This window comes from Passer montanus, unplaced genomic scaffold, assembly GCF_014805655.1.
Source record: "Passer montanus isolate IOZ18808 unplaced genomic scaffold, ASM1480565v1 scaffold21, whole genome shotgun sequence".
Taxonomy (NCBI): domain Eukaryota; kingdom Metazoa; phylum Chordata; class Aves; order Passeriformes; family Passeridae; genus Passer; species Passer montanus.
The window spans coordinates 9,136,108-9,152,743 of NW_024366703.1; positions in this window are offsets into that span (position 1 = coordinate 9,136,108).

Genomic DNA, 16,636 nt, shown 5'->3' on the forward strand with positions numbered 1-16,636 from the left:
TTATGCAGTAAAAAGGATGGAATTTCAGAGACAGCTTTTAGGGTTTTAGCAGCATCTCTTTTCAGTGCATCTCTTCACCATATATAAACCATGTGCCCCTTTGCATGTCCCATCTACCAGAGACACTGCAAAGAGTCTTGATCCAATCTCACAGAAACCTCGCACAGAGCCATGAGCAGCTGGATTCAAAACTGACCAATGTCCCTAAAATATGCTGCTTTAAATGACAAGTGTCCCTTGTGTGAATCTCAGTACTTTTTAGGTAAGGAAGACAGTCCATGTAACAAACCAGGAATCAAATCTGGAGTTAAGAAGGCTCTTCTCTGCTTTTGGCTTTGTTGAGCTATATAAGCCTGCTCAATTCTTGGTGCTTCTCTTTCCTTTCCCACACTGCATCTTCTTAAAGCTCAGAATTCAGCCCTCCAAAAAAAAATTTACCAAAAAAAAAAAAAAAAATTTACTCAGAATTCAGCCCTCCAAAAAAAAAATTACCAAAAAAAAAAAAAAGAATTTAAAATTGTTTCAAATGCTTAAAACTATCCTAATATATTATCCTAATCATCTAGGACAAGTTTGAGCAGGGTTGTTTCAAAAAGGGAAACAATTTCTTTTCAGGTTTGTCATGGGCAGGAGTGGAATCAAAACCTACAATACCTACAAAGAAAATGCTAACTGGGTATTAAGAGAAAATTTCCTGACAGCAATAGCAATGACGTACTAGAACAGGTTACTGAAATTTTCTGTGGAGTTTCTATTCTCAATAGCCCAAACCTTCTGAAGCATAGGCTGGATACATTTCTGTCCAAAATAGTTCAGGTTGAGTTGCTCTTGCCACAGGGAAGAAATGAGCTGTATAAGCTCTCATGATGTCTTCCAGCTCTACTTTTCTATAATTCCACATTTTTTTAATACCAGAAATTTAAAAGTTTCAAATTAGCATATCTTTTTCAAAGGACTGAGCTCTTCACTGTTCCATTCATGAAAATATTTCTATTTGTCCTATTCAACTATACATAAGAAATAGGTTCATCTTTTTTGTTGTTGTTGTTGTTTTTTAGTGTTTTGCACAACATAACATTTTTGCCTCTGGTTAATACACCAAATCAGAAGCTACAGGAAAACATCAGCCCAAATAACTGATTCCCCCCCCATCATTTAAAGGTATGGTTTTAAGAGATTAAAAATAATGTAACAAAAATATGGAATGAAATAACTATTCACTGCTCATCAGTCCTGGAGCTCAAAGACCACCAATTTGGCTCCAATCAGTGTTATTTCTCTTGAGAATCACTATCTGAAGCCCATAAGACAGCAAAAAAAAAAAAAAAAAAAAAAAAAAAGACCAGCTAGATGTACGGTGCAAGTACATACAGAATCTGAAGGCAGAAAATGAATAATTTTGGAGATTGAGTATATATTTCTTTCCCTTAGTGCATCCCTCTCAAGGTCACACTTTTCCACTTTCACAATCACACAATTTACTCACAATTCTTTATCATTCCCACAACTCCATATATATTTCTTTCCCTGTCTTAGTGCATCCCTCTCAAGGTCACACTTTTCCACTTTCACAATCACACACATTATCAAACTGCACAGTAATGATGCAGACAGCAATGGCAGTAGACTCCAGAAGAGTTATCCATGAGGAGTCGTCCACCACAGCAAATCTTCCTCAGCCATACTGTTAAACTTTCTGATTTAACCACCTAAATGGGGAATATGTTTTTTGCTTTTCCCACGAAAACATATATCAGTATGCAGAACACAACCATCAAAAAAAATTAATGCAATATGAATTGCTCAAAAATATGCAATATGAGCAGAGACAAGTGCTTGCTGGATACTTCTTCTAGGTGAGAATTAACCAGCAGATGCAGCTGTCCATCCTGAATTTAAAGAAATCACTCTGCTTAGGTCCCTTAGAACAACAGCCAGTAAAAACAATCTGTAAAAAAAAAAAAAAGTAAAGCCAATTACTCGTTGTTTGTTCTTTTTCTGAAAGTTGACAATTGCTAAGGGCAAAGCACAATGATACACAGGTATCTGAACTCACTCTGCTTGAATTAGCCATTATGTCTAAACAGCCTCAGGTGAAGCCAAGGTGACTGAGAAGGCCCCTGGAAGGCAGGAACCCCCTCTGCATGACTCTGCTCTTCTGCTAATTAGCCTTTTCAAGAAACAGGAATAATTAGTGTAATTTGAGTCCCTTGCTACAAAGGGCACTTTACCTGCAGGTCCCTCTGCCTGGTGCTGCAGTGGACAGACCTTGAAAGCTGGACAGCTGTGCTTCTACCAGAGTCATGTCTACAACATATTGATGCTGGCAAATTGAAAATCCTCCTCAAAAAATTAATTTCCATACTTACTGCTACTCCTTCTCCATTTTGTAAAAGATTAATTGTTCTAAGACCTATGTCACTGGGCTTTGGCTAGTTTCATTTTTAGCACTTAGATTCACATGGATGATACAAAATGGGTTGTTAATGGGTATACTATGATGCAAAATGGGTTGTTACATCATCTTTCTTTTGATCAAAGGAAGTTAATTTTACTTAATACTAGTTATGACAAAAACTAACCTATAGGTTTCCCTATCACCTGATTTTTGTCATCTCACTGAATCAGAGATAACTGATTAGCAAGTGCCAGCAAGACTGGGGTCCTTTGGTGGGTTGTAAAAACTGACATGTCTTAATCCAGCTGGTCTAAACTCTTCCATTTTTTCAGAAGTTGGGCATCTCTCTTCAACACTTCCACTGAACTCCCCTAGAGATACAAGCTCCATCAAGTATGTGTATGATTGTGTCCTTTCTTCCAAGCATCCTCTCTGCTTCCCAAAACACTGTGCACCATTAATATCAGAGCCCAGACAAACCTCAAACTAATGACAGGACCAAGCAGCAGTCTGATCTGATTTTCTTTGCCCTAATCAGTATGTACAGCTCTTTTTACATTTGCTCAGCCATCTCTGTGAGGTGTATGACCAGGAGGTATCTGTCTGACTCCACTTTGTGAGCAGCTCAGGAAGGAAAAGAAAACAATCACCAACATGTTTTCCCCTTTCCAATAGAGAAGAGCAGTTAAAAAGAGTCAGCAAACAGTCATTACAAACCCAATCCTTGCTTTCCACATTTGCACATCAAATGTGGTGATGAAGATGCTCAGAGTAACAAGAAGACAGAGTGGCAATGCCATAAATGCTCTGAGGAATTCAGTCCATGTTTGGCATCCTTTAAGGGAGATGGGAAAAATGAACTCTTGGTTTTTTTTCTTCACTGGCAATGGAACAAAGCTATTTAATTTTAGAACAAGAATCATGTCATGTCTTTCATCTAAGGGCAGGCAAAGGAAGGTTGGAAAGCCACAAATCTAATGTCCACAGGCAAAGCCATGGCCGTGTCACTGCTCATCACCAAGGAGTGGGGACAGGTGTCAGGTCTAGAGCTGAATCCACCTCCACCATGCCAGATGCATCCCCAGCCTGATGGCATCCTCAGGCTTGCTCCCTTGGCCAACGTGATCCTGAAACTGCCAGAACAGACAGCAAGGGGGTAGCTTTGCTCTAGTGCACCCTGGACTCGCTGTGCACACATCAGTCAGTGAGGAATGACTTTGCACTGAATTCAGATTTCTGCTGGAACTCCTGCTTTGGACACAAGCCCATGAACTGTCTCCAGTGTGGATACTGCAGGGGTCCATCTCTGCATGTCCAGATGCAAGGGTCACAGCTGTTCAGTCACACTGCCAGGTGTCTACCACAGCCACTTACCAACCACTGATTGAGTCTCTTAATTCAAGTGTCTGATTCCTCCTATTACAGCTCCTCTTCCCCTTGATGGCTCACATCACAGCCAGCAGCTTATCCTTCATCCTGAGGATCCAGGGTGCCCCTTGCCAGCTGCATCCAATCTTACACCTATTCTTCATCACCATTTCCACTACCAAAATACTTTGAGGTAGCTCTTCATGCAGATCAAGGCTGAATGCTTAAAAATGTATCACCTGTGAACTCTTCCTCTAGGTCCTTCCCTCCAAAAAGCCCATCTGACTCCAGCATCTGATTTCTGAATAAAGGAGGGTACCCAATTCCCTGGATCTCATCCTGTTAATACAGCCCAGGAACCTGTGAGCCATCATCACTGCCATGCATGTGCTTGGCTTACCTGCAGCCCACCAAGGTGCTCCCCACTCAGGCTGTTCCCTGGGGTTTATTTCACCCCACGCCCAGAACTGTTTAGGTCCTTCTGAGTGGCAGCCCTGCCCTTGAGCTATTTACTGACTAGGACCCCAAATCTGGTATCATTTGGGAAGTGTTATCTCCAACAGTTTTTTTGCCACATCCCACTTCTGTTTTCCCCTACACACAGCTGCTGAAAACTCCACCCTGATCATGGTTTCCTGTACTGTCTTACCATACAAAATAAGCTATTTGCTGTTAAAGTATTATGTGTCACTCACATGGCTCCAGGACCATGAATGAAATAAACTACAAAACTCACTAACACATCATGAGGCAGAAAACCAGCATTTTGTACATTGCCTTTAAGAGTTCCTTTCTCACCATGCACCATCCAACCGGAGCTGACAAAGAAAATCTGATGCAGCCTCACTCAAGATTTTTTTGAGCATTCCCCTCAGTTTGTGGTGGGTAAAAGCACAGCCAGGCCATGCCACATTGAAAAGTGGTTTTTTGACTGTCAGAAGTTTCTGGGGAGATTTGTCAAAACTACCCTCACTTTGGTTCATTAGCCATTTGCCCTTATTTACAGTGTACCTGACTGCTTCACCCTTTCAGGATTTAATTATTCCCTTTTCCAACCAAGATGAAGGCTAAGGTTTGGCCTTGGGCCCCTCTGTCTGCTCCACGTGAGCTCATTAAAAACCTGGTGTTCTGTGAATGTAAGAAACAGATAAAGAGCTGCTAAGGGATAAAAGTGAAAGTGATAAAAACACTCAGTTTATGCAATTAACAAGACCAGTGTTTATTTCTAACCCTTCCAGCATTAACACTTTTTTGCTCACCAGTCTTGCAATGGTTAATCATGGACAGCAATAATGTTCTGCTACTCAGCAGCATTTCATGAGCTTCCTAACAGAGTTTAAAATAAAATGAAATCAAAGAAAGCAGGAGCAGTTCTGTTGGACTCCCTTACAAGAACAGCCTGATCTTTTCTCCATTTTCCATCTATGCCTTCTCTAAAAGGGCAACAGGAAGCACACGGATAGCTCTGAAAGACCAACACTGAGATTTCTCAACAAATGCTTGTCTGTCACAGTGAAACCAACTTCCTGAGCATAAATTATTCATGTTCAAGGATAAAAGTATTGGAGTGGATAACCCAGAAGATTAGGACATTTCTTGCATGGCACTTTTTTCCTTCTGCAGCACAAGCTGTTTCTGTTATTTGTAGCTCAAATTTGCCAAGAAAGTTAAACTCTAGCCAAGACATCTAAAGGTCTTTTTGGATCACTATTTTGCTTCTCTCCCTATTGCTGTTCATCATACAAAAAACTTCTTTGATATTTCCAAATCATTAATTCAGACCAGAGGCACAAAATACAGAATTCAGGGGTTTCAGATTATCAACCACCACAGATTCCAAACTATGACTTGCACCAAATGGGAAATGGGCACCTTAACTCAGAACCTTCTTTCAATGCCAGTCATAAAGCCATTATAGAACTGTCTCTGGGTTTGTGTTTTAGGGTTGTCCTTTCATCATCTGCAATGCTCACTGAGTAGCCTGGGAAGTTCTTAATGCTCTGAAATTGATGCCATTACCCAATAAAAAAAGTATAATTGCTCAGGGTTGCACATATGGAGGAAAGGAAGAAGTAATTGGAATTGAACTAAGACAACTTTCTTCCTAAATTAAAAGACACCATTTGAGGGAACAGTAAGTTATGGGTTCACGCCTTCTGTGAATTACCTCATCCATTTTTAGGTAAAACAGTGAAATCTGCTATTGCTTCCATGTTCCTATTTAAGATGCAAATCCACTAAAGTAGCCACAGAGGTGAATTAGTTTGCACCCCCAGTTAGGGATCAAATTCACCAATTTCTGCATTTTCTATAAACCTAGAAATCTAAAACTCTGTTCTAAACCCTGCCTATTGCACATTACCAGCTATCAGCAGCAAGCCTCTGGGCTGCTTTTTTTTCAGCGTTTCTCATTTTGTATTTTGATGCATGATTCATACAATATTTGATTTACCCCTTCATTAACTTGCCTCAAGTAGAGAAGGTTGAATGCTATTAGGTCAAAAGCGTTTGAAAAATTTCCTTCTTTTCGGTTGATCTATTCAGTGAATCAATATTCTTCCTACTCAAGCAGTTCTACTCTCAAGGGAAGTCAGATGTTCATGGCCCTGACCTTAAATACTGGCCCTTAGCACATCACTTAAGATGATAGACAGTAATTACTGAATTGGTGGACAGAACTGTCAGCTGAGAAAAAAAAAACAGGGAGAGACAAAGATGATTGGAAAAAAACTACAGACACACTGAGATGAGGCTAACAGGATCTCACAAAAAGAGTGATATATTGTAGCTTGCCTCTGATAACAAATACATTGGGATCTAATACTTTTATGAAAACCTATGTATGTTTCAGGCCAGAAATAATGATAATAAAGAACTCTGATTCAACTCCTTGTATATGAGACACGTTATCCTTCCCCCATCAACTCTTCTGGTCAAACCCTTGGAATCTCAAGAGCTCTAGGGTCTATCTTCATGTAATCAAAAAGATACTGCTGACATCTGGTATGAATTCAGACCCTGTACTCCCAAAGAGAGCATCCTCTGACCTGTCTTTAGCACCATTGATTCATTTGAGATGAAGAACTGATTTAACCTTTTAATTTTTACTAAAAACAAAAAGAAAAAAAACAAACAAACAAACACCAACAATCCAGAAGCTAGAGTGGTCACCAAAGCTCCTCAGTACCACAAGACCCACATTTGCACAGTTCAAGACTCACAGATTTAGGATTCTTAAATCCTTAGTGATTCTGGTTACCCACCTCATTAAGTCCTGAAAAGAACTAGGCTTGCATAGTTCTAACTCGCTCAAAGTCACATGGCTTCAAGATATTTGCTTCTCTGCTTCCAGTCTTGGCTTTAAAAAATTAAATTACAGCTAAAAAATTTGAAATCACAATGGACAAGTATTCTCCCCCAGCATTTCTGAGGCTGGTAAACATTTTGTTGGCACAAGACATTTTGCAAAGAGACATTCTAATCCAGCCTACAAAACAAAAGCTGTGCCTCACTACTGACAAAAAGTGCAATACTGCTACAGGCATTTTCATATACAGCAATTCTTTTCTGTTCCTACCTGCCTCTGAGACCAACAAAACTAATCAATGAAAATGTGAAGCATACTCCAGATATATTTCCTTCTTAACTCCCAACTGAGAATGCCCTGAAATGCCCCTCACACAATCCATGTGATTTCCTATTGGCCTGCCACCCCAGCAAACCAGGCTTTGGGGCAGGGGTTAAACCAGAAGCAGAGTGTTCAGAGAGGTCTGTTAAAAACATATAGGAAAACAAACCCCCTTAGCAACTTAAGAGAAAATTTTCAGTACGAATTACAAATATAAACTTCCCTGTTTTGGTGATACCTTGAAAAAGAACAGCTACAATTTCTCAAAACAATGCCCCTTTTTCCAAGCCCTCTTCTGCAAAAATTCAAAAGAATTTCTTAAGCAATTACCCCAAGGTCAGTAGAGGTGAAAAGACCAATAGAGGTGGAAAAGACCATTCCTGGACCAAGAAGAGCAGGAAAACTACCAGTTCTCAACATTCATATGAAAAGACACATATTTGTGAGACAATGCAAAGATGTCTACTTTTGTCATAATTATGTTTTCACAGAAGCAGGGAAAAGGAGGTAATCTTCCATGGTTCAAGAGAATTTCTTAACCAAAGCAATTACCCCAAGGTCAATAGAGGTAAAAAAGACCATTCCTGGACCAAAAAGAGCAGGAAAACTATCAGTTCTTAACACTCATATGAAAAGACACATTTGTGAGCACAATGTAAAGATGTCTAGTTTTGTCATAATTATGTTTTCACAGAAGCAGGGAAAAGGAGGTAATCTTCCATGTATCAGAGAAAATCTGAAGGTTCAGAAAATTCTTAGAGTTGAAATAGCACATTGGTGATGATGAGCTTTTCACTAAACTTTTGGCTGTGACAATACAAGTGACACTGTGGGCGCCTCGACTGACAGCCATTGCCACCTTTCTCACTTTTTCCTTACCTTCCACAGCCAGATTTGCACAGAACACATTGTGGCAATGAACACAAACACATGAAGCCCCCAAACTCTTACTGACCCTTACTACAGGAGAATTTAGCAAGGGGAAATTTATTTTGTTCTTCAAAGTACTCAAAATGAATTGAGGTTGACATGCAGGGAAAAAGATATTGCTTTGCTTAAAACAGTTCCCCTGCCACTGCTGAAAGCTCTTCCATGGTACTCATCTCTCTGTTTTGGAGCTCAGGAGAAAGAGCAATGCTGGAGACAAGAGCACCCAGTTGGCCTCCATGGTACTCATCTCTCTGCTTTGGAGAGCTCAGGAGAAAGAGCAATGCTGGAGACAAGAGCACCCAGTTGGCACATCAAGTATTTCCAGGCAAAACACTTGCCATGTGCCTTCCCCAAGGTGACTTCCACCCACAATTTCAACTGCCTAGCTTTTCAGAGAGTTTGCAATGCATTCAATAAGTGGGCACATATCCTTCATCTGATAATTGTAGCCATATGATTTATATGAAATAATCAGCCTGAGTTCTTTTGACTGGACAGGTGTGTCCTGTGGTATGTGTCCAGAGTCATGGCAACACAAACACTACTCCACACTCTCCTCTGCACATTTATTTCATTATAATTCTGCTTATAAATCAACAAAACTAAAAGCAAAACACTCCCCATGGATGTCATTACAACTCAGCATAATGATATATTTTACTTGCATAACTCATTCTACACTATGCTACTCTAGAACAGATGCCTTCTTATTATTCTATTTAGAAATAAAGAACCTTAACTTGAAATATTTACCAGTCCAGGACGTTGGTTTTTACTCAATGCCAGTTTTAATTTACCATGTAAGTCTTAATTAGCAGATACAGTATTTTTATTTCAGGCAGCAACTGCAGGGTTGATTTGAATAAAAAAAATATTTAAAGAGAAGATGGCATTGCTAAGTTCATTTTTAGAAGAATACATTTACATGCTTCAGATATCAATTATCAGCATAATCAGCAGGGTTGTCACAGCAAGTTTGTGACTTCTAAGTCTTTGACACTTGTGGCAAGGTTCAGGACAGTTTTAGCTTCTCAGGTGGGAGAATTTTTTTTATTCAATATCAAATAAGTCTATCAGAGGTCAGGTCAAATACAGATTTGCTTTTAAAAAATTAGCTGGACTGCTTAGTCATAACAAGTACCAGGTCTCCTTTAAATATCTTAATATATATCTTTTTGTAGTAGTATTATGAGATGATGGAAAAGTAGCATCCTTAGCCTGAAGATGTATAGCCTGCTTCTGGACTGCTGTCAACCTCAATAATGAGAATCAGAACAGAGAACCAGAAAATCTCAGTAATGTGGTAGATCTTTGACAACCCCTCTCTCCAACTATGTTCACAAATGGATGATTTAAGTTGGACTGCCATACAGAAAGATCTCCTAAGATGTAGGTAAGATGGTGATTGAATGGCCCTTTCTCTTCCTGATCAAATAGGGAAGTCAAACTCTGTCTTTTAAGCAGTTGATTTCCCTCAGCTATCCACCACATGAATAAAAGCCTTTGAAACAGTTGGTCCAAAAGGAAGTACATCTCACCTGTCAAGAAAGATGTGGCAAGAATAGGTCTGCAGACTGCACTGGCTTTTAAGTGTTCATGAGCTCTTTGTGCACGCGTGAAAACGTTATCATCGACTTCCAGATCAAACTGCTGCACAGAAAAATACTATCTGCATGAGGGAAATTGTACCCACAGATTTTTAGAAAGAAGCCTTCCTGACCCTTTAAATTCAGGAACAAGTTTAAAAAGAAGCATGTAAAAACTCAGGGTTAACAGAGTCACTAGTTTCAGTCTGTCGCCAGGGGCTGTGTCGGCAGTTCAGGGAAGATGTCTGTAGATGCAGTCTCCAAGAAATGCTGGGTCACTTGGAGCACAAAAATCATTGTTTATTTTCCACAGTAGATGCTACTTGTTACTTACGACAAAATTTGAGATCATTCTAGTTTTGTAATGCTCATTGTCCAGACTGAGCTCCCAGAGCCTCGTTACTCTCAGTTTAAGAAGACGAGCAGCTCCAGAGGGGGATCCGCATGGGATTGGAACAGGCTCCACATCCAACCTGCAGCTAGCCAGAACTGACATGCCACAGTTAAATACAGACTGGTATTAAATACTGAATTAAATACTTCTACACAAAAAACATTAGCTCTCTTGCATTGCAGAGCCATTGCTGGATATGCAACCTAATAGTTACGCTTGACAGGTTTCTGTATTGTAGAAATACAATTTCAGCCAGCATTGCCCACACTGACTGAAACTCAAAACCAGATGCACAGCAGAGGAAGACAGCAGCTTAAATGTACAACTTGGCCTAGTAAAGAACCTGAAGATCAATAAAACTTTTTTAGCCCATGAAAGAGCAAGATGCCAGCATAAGACAAGAAAACAAACTCTGCTGGATTTGACTCTCACCTTGCCTTTCTCATGGACAAGTCAAGCCATGGACAAGTCAGCAATATCAACACTGCAACAATCTAGTGCCAATGAAATGTCAACATACAGAAGTTAAAGAAGAATTCCCAATTCCCACTGATTTCAGCACAAATCTTCTCTTACAAGGTAAACTTTTACTTCAACACATAACTGCACAGTGATACCAAATAGAAAGTTGTGTAGCAGAATTTACAAAGAGGCTTCCAAAATTCAAGACCTTTGTCTGAATATTTCATTCAGCAACATTGAGTTCAGCAGCAGATAAGAGCAAAGTAAGCTTAACTCTAAAAATTACACAAAATTTTTTTTATTATCAAGTGATAAAATTACTTTTGTCCCACTTTGCCCCCATACGTCCTGTCTCTGCCAAGACTGAATTCCTTGAAAAATTTTTTATTAAATGTATGCACTCAAAAATAATTTTCCCCAGGAATAATTACAAAAGAAAAGAACTTCCATTTATATTTAATTAAATCTGAAAAGAAACTTTACTGTAACCAAAGGTAATTTAGCCCTTTCACCAAGAACTTAGCATGTAATGCCAGTGATAAATTTCAGGAAGTTGCCAGGGTTGGGTCCATCTTTTTATCAAACAGAAGTTTGAAGAACTTAATGAAGGCCCAATCTACAGGATCATTAGGAGACAAGAACTGTTCCAAAATGTCTGTGAGCTTTGTATCCAGCTCTTTGAGAAAGCAGTTTGTTTGTTTGTTTGGTTTTTTTTGGTGCCATACTTTCAGACTAGCAAGGGGAAAAACATCTCCCCATCAGCATCAACATAAGGTTTGTGCTCTTCAGTGAGTACTGGATTTCAAAGGGTGTTTGTTCCTCAGTCCAACTTCAGATACCTTGTGGAAAAACAACTGCATGTAGGACTTTATGTAGGCATTGTGGCAGAAGAAATAGCTGACTTTAAAAATGCTGGTCCCTCCATAAGGTGGAGTGGTCAAGTGCCATAGAGAGGAGAGTCCCACGTTAGAGTGGTGGATGGAAGGTGGTGGAGTTATGTAGAATTGAACACGGACACAGCCCAGCTCACAAGCCCATCCAAGGGGGGGGGGATGGCAAAAGAAAGGGACATTAAGCCACAAGAGCAAATATCACAAGACATTTTGGTGGTTCTTTTAAATTGAAATTTTTTTTAAAAAAATTGAATGTTGACGACATTTATCTATAGTTATGTTTTAGGGCTTTACCCCTCCTTTGTTTTCTTGGATTTTTTTATTAAACACTACATTTTTCCTTTGGAAAGTTAGTGCTTTTCACACATACTAGAAGAACAAAACATAGTTTAAAATTGTTTTGTCAAATATCCATTCAGGGTCCCTTCATCACTGTACTTCGTTCCCTCCAGTTCCAGTATTGCACAGACCTGAGTGGCACTCCTGAAATAGGCACAAATATCTTTTTTGCACATTCCCCATGTAATCAGTTCTTCTCCAGTATGAGAGTCCAATGTGTAATGCATTCTCTGGGTTTACTGTTGCCAGTTCACTTATTTGCAGTTTTAGTGTTATTCAGCACCTCATGCTGAGCTGCCTTTCCTTACTGTGAACTGCTCCTGGATTTGTATTGCACTGCTATTTGGTTTGCTTTTAAAAAAGAAAAAAGGGGGGGTCATTCTGTTTTCAAACAGACAGGCTGCTTATATCTTTGGAAAATAAATGTGAAGACACTCAGAAGCATGACTGTTATTTTCTTTTTAAATGGCAAAATGGACTCTTTTTTTTTTTACCTTTGTTTTGCCAAAGTTCAGGAAGAACATTCAGTGAAGTGGTGAATTCAAACAATTGTCTGGACTGGGGACAGAATGAGAGAGTCAGGAAGGAAGGGACTGTTCCCAGCTCTGCTGGTAAAATGGGTGCATCACTCACCCCACACTGCACTGCTCTTGATCTCAGCTGGATATAACCCCTCTGAGACACATTGTCTGGTCTGTGGGTTTTCATCACCTAAAGGAATTGTTCCACTTGTCTGCACTGGCTCCCTCCAAGGAGTTCAAAGACAACCCTTGAAGTATAGCACAAGCTATCTTTCATTAATCCATAGAAATTCCATGGTTTGGATCCCTCATTTTATTTGAGACATCACCCATTTTCCTCATTCTTCCAGACCTCTGCCCAAAATATCCTCTTCCCTCTTCTGAATGCCCCCTAGACATGTTCCCTTGGCAATTCCTTTGTCTCCTGCACAGACCAGGGCCAGATATCCCTTCAGCTCCAGACTTTATTCTGGTGGTTCTTTGTGAGCAGTTGTACCAGTGGAGATTGTCAATAGAGCAGGAATTGTCTGTACAGCAGGAACACAGCCATGATTCCCTCTTAAAGGACTACAGCAGCTCACCTGCAGCCAGCTGAGGTCCCATTTCTTGCAGGAGAAGTGCAGATATGGCACACAGGACTCACATGTCGCTTTGTCACACTCAGTAGGTGGTACTTAAAGGCCAATTTTTTAAGCAGCTGTTTTGTTGGTAACATTTTGTGAAATAGGCTGCGCTTTCTAGGTGAAAAATCCAACCATGCACAAAAGCTGCTGTAACACCACATTTCATGCCTTGGATATGGGCTTTGCAAGGCAGCTGAAATGGTAACCTTTGCTCTCAGATACTCCATTGATTGAAGCTGTTAATGCTGCACATGTGGGAACAGAATCCAAAACTAAGGCCAAACCTGCCAGAGCCAAGACAGATCCCCCATCAGTACAGGGAGAATTTAGCAGCTTAGAATCTACAATTCGAACATTCAGTTTGAATAAGTAAGGTTTTGATTTGGAAGAGCTGGAACTGAAGAAGATATGGGCAGATTTTCAAGCCAAACCCCCATATTCTAGTTCTTTAGGCTAGGGCTGGTCAGCACTCACATTAACCTTGCGTGGCTTCCCAGAGGCACAGATGATGCATTATTTCCTACTCAGTGATGTTTCCCACAGCCACCTCCCAGCAGAGCTCTCACAGTGTGAGGTCTCTGGCTCCTGCCCTGATGGTCCAATACAATGCTTCCTGAAAATGCATTTCCTTCTGCCCTCCTTGCAAGGACCATCTTTATGGGTGAACATCTGATGGGCCACACTAATGGGCAGTCTGGCACTCTCCAATCCAGCTGCTCAGCCTGCAGAGCCAAAGGGAGGCTCAGTTCTAAGACTCCAAAGGGATTTAATAACCACTTGCAAAACACTCCTAACCAAATAGAATCCTGCCCCTTAAATGGTTTGAAGCATTTTTCATGTGCAGCTTCAATCCAGGAAACTAATGAAAACACAAACAAAAGGAGATCCAGCTTCTGAACAACAATACAAATATATGCAGACAATTCAAATAATTCTTGCTGCTTTAATTCCCTGGAGACATAACTGCATATATTACACAAAGCTAAGGTATTAAAAACCAGTGTTTCCAAGCAATGAAATTGCTTCCATAAACATCCCTGGATCCACTTTTAGAACTTCTCTAAATAGCCCATCTCTGTCTTGGTTTGCTGTCAGGTATTCACCAATTTTGTGAGCATTTTAACACTGCCTCACCTCTCCATCTACCTTGGGATTTTACCCTGCATCACTCAGGATTCCTGAGGCTCACCAGCCAGGTCCATGTTCCCAGCACATCTTGATCATCCTGCCCATATTAGCTCCCAGTGCTCTTCATACCCTTCATGGCTTTTCTCAGGTGTACCTTTCCAGCACCTCCCACACTGGCCCTTGTGCTAAGTCTGGACATTTCTTCAATATAAATACTAATGCCTGTCTGTGCTGTGCTTTTGGCATTTCTAAGTGTTCATTAGTGTGGTGCCCAGATATTAAGCAGTGTACTTTCAGCTTCATTAGATATAATAAAGCCAAATCCTTTCATAAGACACTTTTTGTGATTGACTGCTCTTCAAATATTTGAAGAAAATGACTAACTGGGAATTTTGTCAGAATAATTTGCAGGTAGAAAGATTCCTAAAATTAATTTTCTATAGATTATTTTCAGATCCTCTTTCTTTCCTCGTTTCTGCATCTAAAAGGGATTTTGTACTAGTGTGGGGTGGGGGGGGGGGTAAGGAAATCAAACCAATACCTGCCTACTGAATCTGACAAGTGACATCCAAGCAGACTGATGGAAGTAGAATGCCCCAATTTCTCCTTCTGAGATATACAACCTCCTTTACTTTTAAGTGTACTCCTGGATCTCTGTGGAAATGGCCCTGACTGCCTCCATTTCTGGCAACTGGGTTGGAAAGCTCCTCCTGCCCTTGCATTTCCATCTGTAAACAGACTGGGAATGGGCCATGAAGCATCCAAGTAAGCAGCAAGAGACCTGGATTTCATTCCAGTTCTCCCCAAATTTTTAAAATCCTTTGGAAAAAAAAAATTCAAACTTTTTTACATACCCCTAATTATTTTAATATTAATGAAAACAATGCCAGCCAGCTCTAATGACAACTAATCCCAAGCAGTTCCTATCTTGGCTTTGTTTAGAATATGGTCAATGCTGTATCCACAAACCAACCAATTGCCAGGGATTGTGCTTGGTAACCACATTTTACATTAGCTTATAGGGAGCTCTTTGAGTCAGAGACCATCAGCAGCTATAACATCAGAATACTGAAGTGTTATTGTGCTATTTTCTATAATCTCCCACATGAGAAAACCTAATCCTCTCAGTAAAATGCCTTCCTGCTCTACACTTCTGACCAATGTAATTTTCTAAATTAAAGTATTGACACTACATATTCATAAGACATTGTATTTAAACAGGAAAAAGCTGAGCAGGTACAAACTACCAGTCAGCAACTCACCCAGTAGGAGCATTATTATTAACCACATTATTCTTTCAAGGAATGAATCCCTCAGCCCTGCAAAGAATTTAAACCAAACTTAAACAGCCTCATTCAATCAATGAGAACCCACAAATATTTACCTCTTTTCCTGACTCAACGTTTACTCTATGTATCCCAAAAGAATCTTAAAACTCCTTTTTCCCAGACCCATAAACCCTTCTTTATCCAAGGAGTCCTTCTTCCATCCCTATTCTCCGAAGTTCCAATTACTTGCTGAGTGAAGATCAGCAGAATTTAACTGGCTCAGGGAGAGAATCAGTTTTTCAACTGATGCGTAGCAGCAGTTTAACAGTGAGGATCAACAATACAACATGCTGGCTTCAAAAAAAAAAGAAAAAAGGAAAAAAAGATAAAAAGCTTGGCATATAAATTCAGCTGGAAAAGGGAAAACAAATAAATATTGGAAACAAGTTGGGTCAAAGATGCTAATTTTGAGTGATCTCACACAAATTAAACAGAGGAGAAAGGCAAGACTATACTGTCAGTAAACAGCTACTTTAGCTTTCAATTAAGTGCCTATTCACTGCTCATTCTCTCTGCAGCTGCAGGCCCAAGAGCCTGACTTCATCTGCAGTGCAATTCCTGCAGCCACAGCTTCCTCCACCAGTGAGTGATGTTTCTCTGCATTTCCACCCTTCATTCAGCCAGTTTATTCCCAGCTGCAGCTGAGCAGAACCCAAGGAAGCAGAAAGGCAGCTCAGAGGAGAGAGTTTCTCTCTGTACTTCACCCAGAATAACAGGCAGAAAGTGTGAACTTCTGAGCTGACTTGGTAACAACCCCAGCAGGAGCACTGCCTAGGAGCTGCAGATGTAGTAATACCTATATTCACACACATTCACATTCAAACAGAGGTCACCAGCTGTGTTCCCCATTCCCTGAATTCCAAAATCAACTCCTCCTTCTGGCACCCTTCTTTGTCATGAGCAATTCCCCATCTGTGCTCCTAGACTTGCAATGTATTCACCAGTCTAATTCAAAGTGGGGTGCCAAGGTGTACCTGCCTTATCCCTGGTCTGTTTGTGGGAGACACAGAAGGCAGGGAGCACAAAAACTGGAACAGC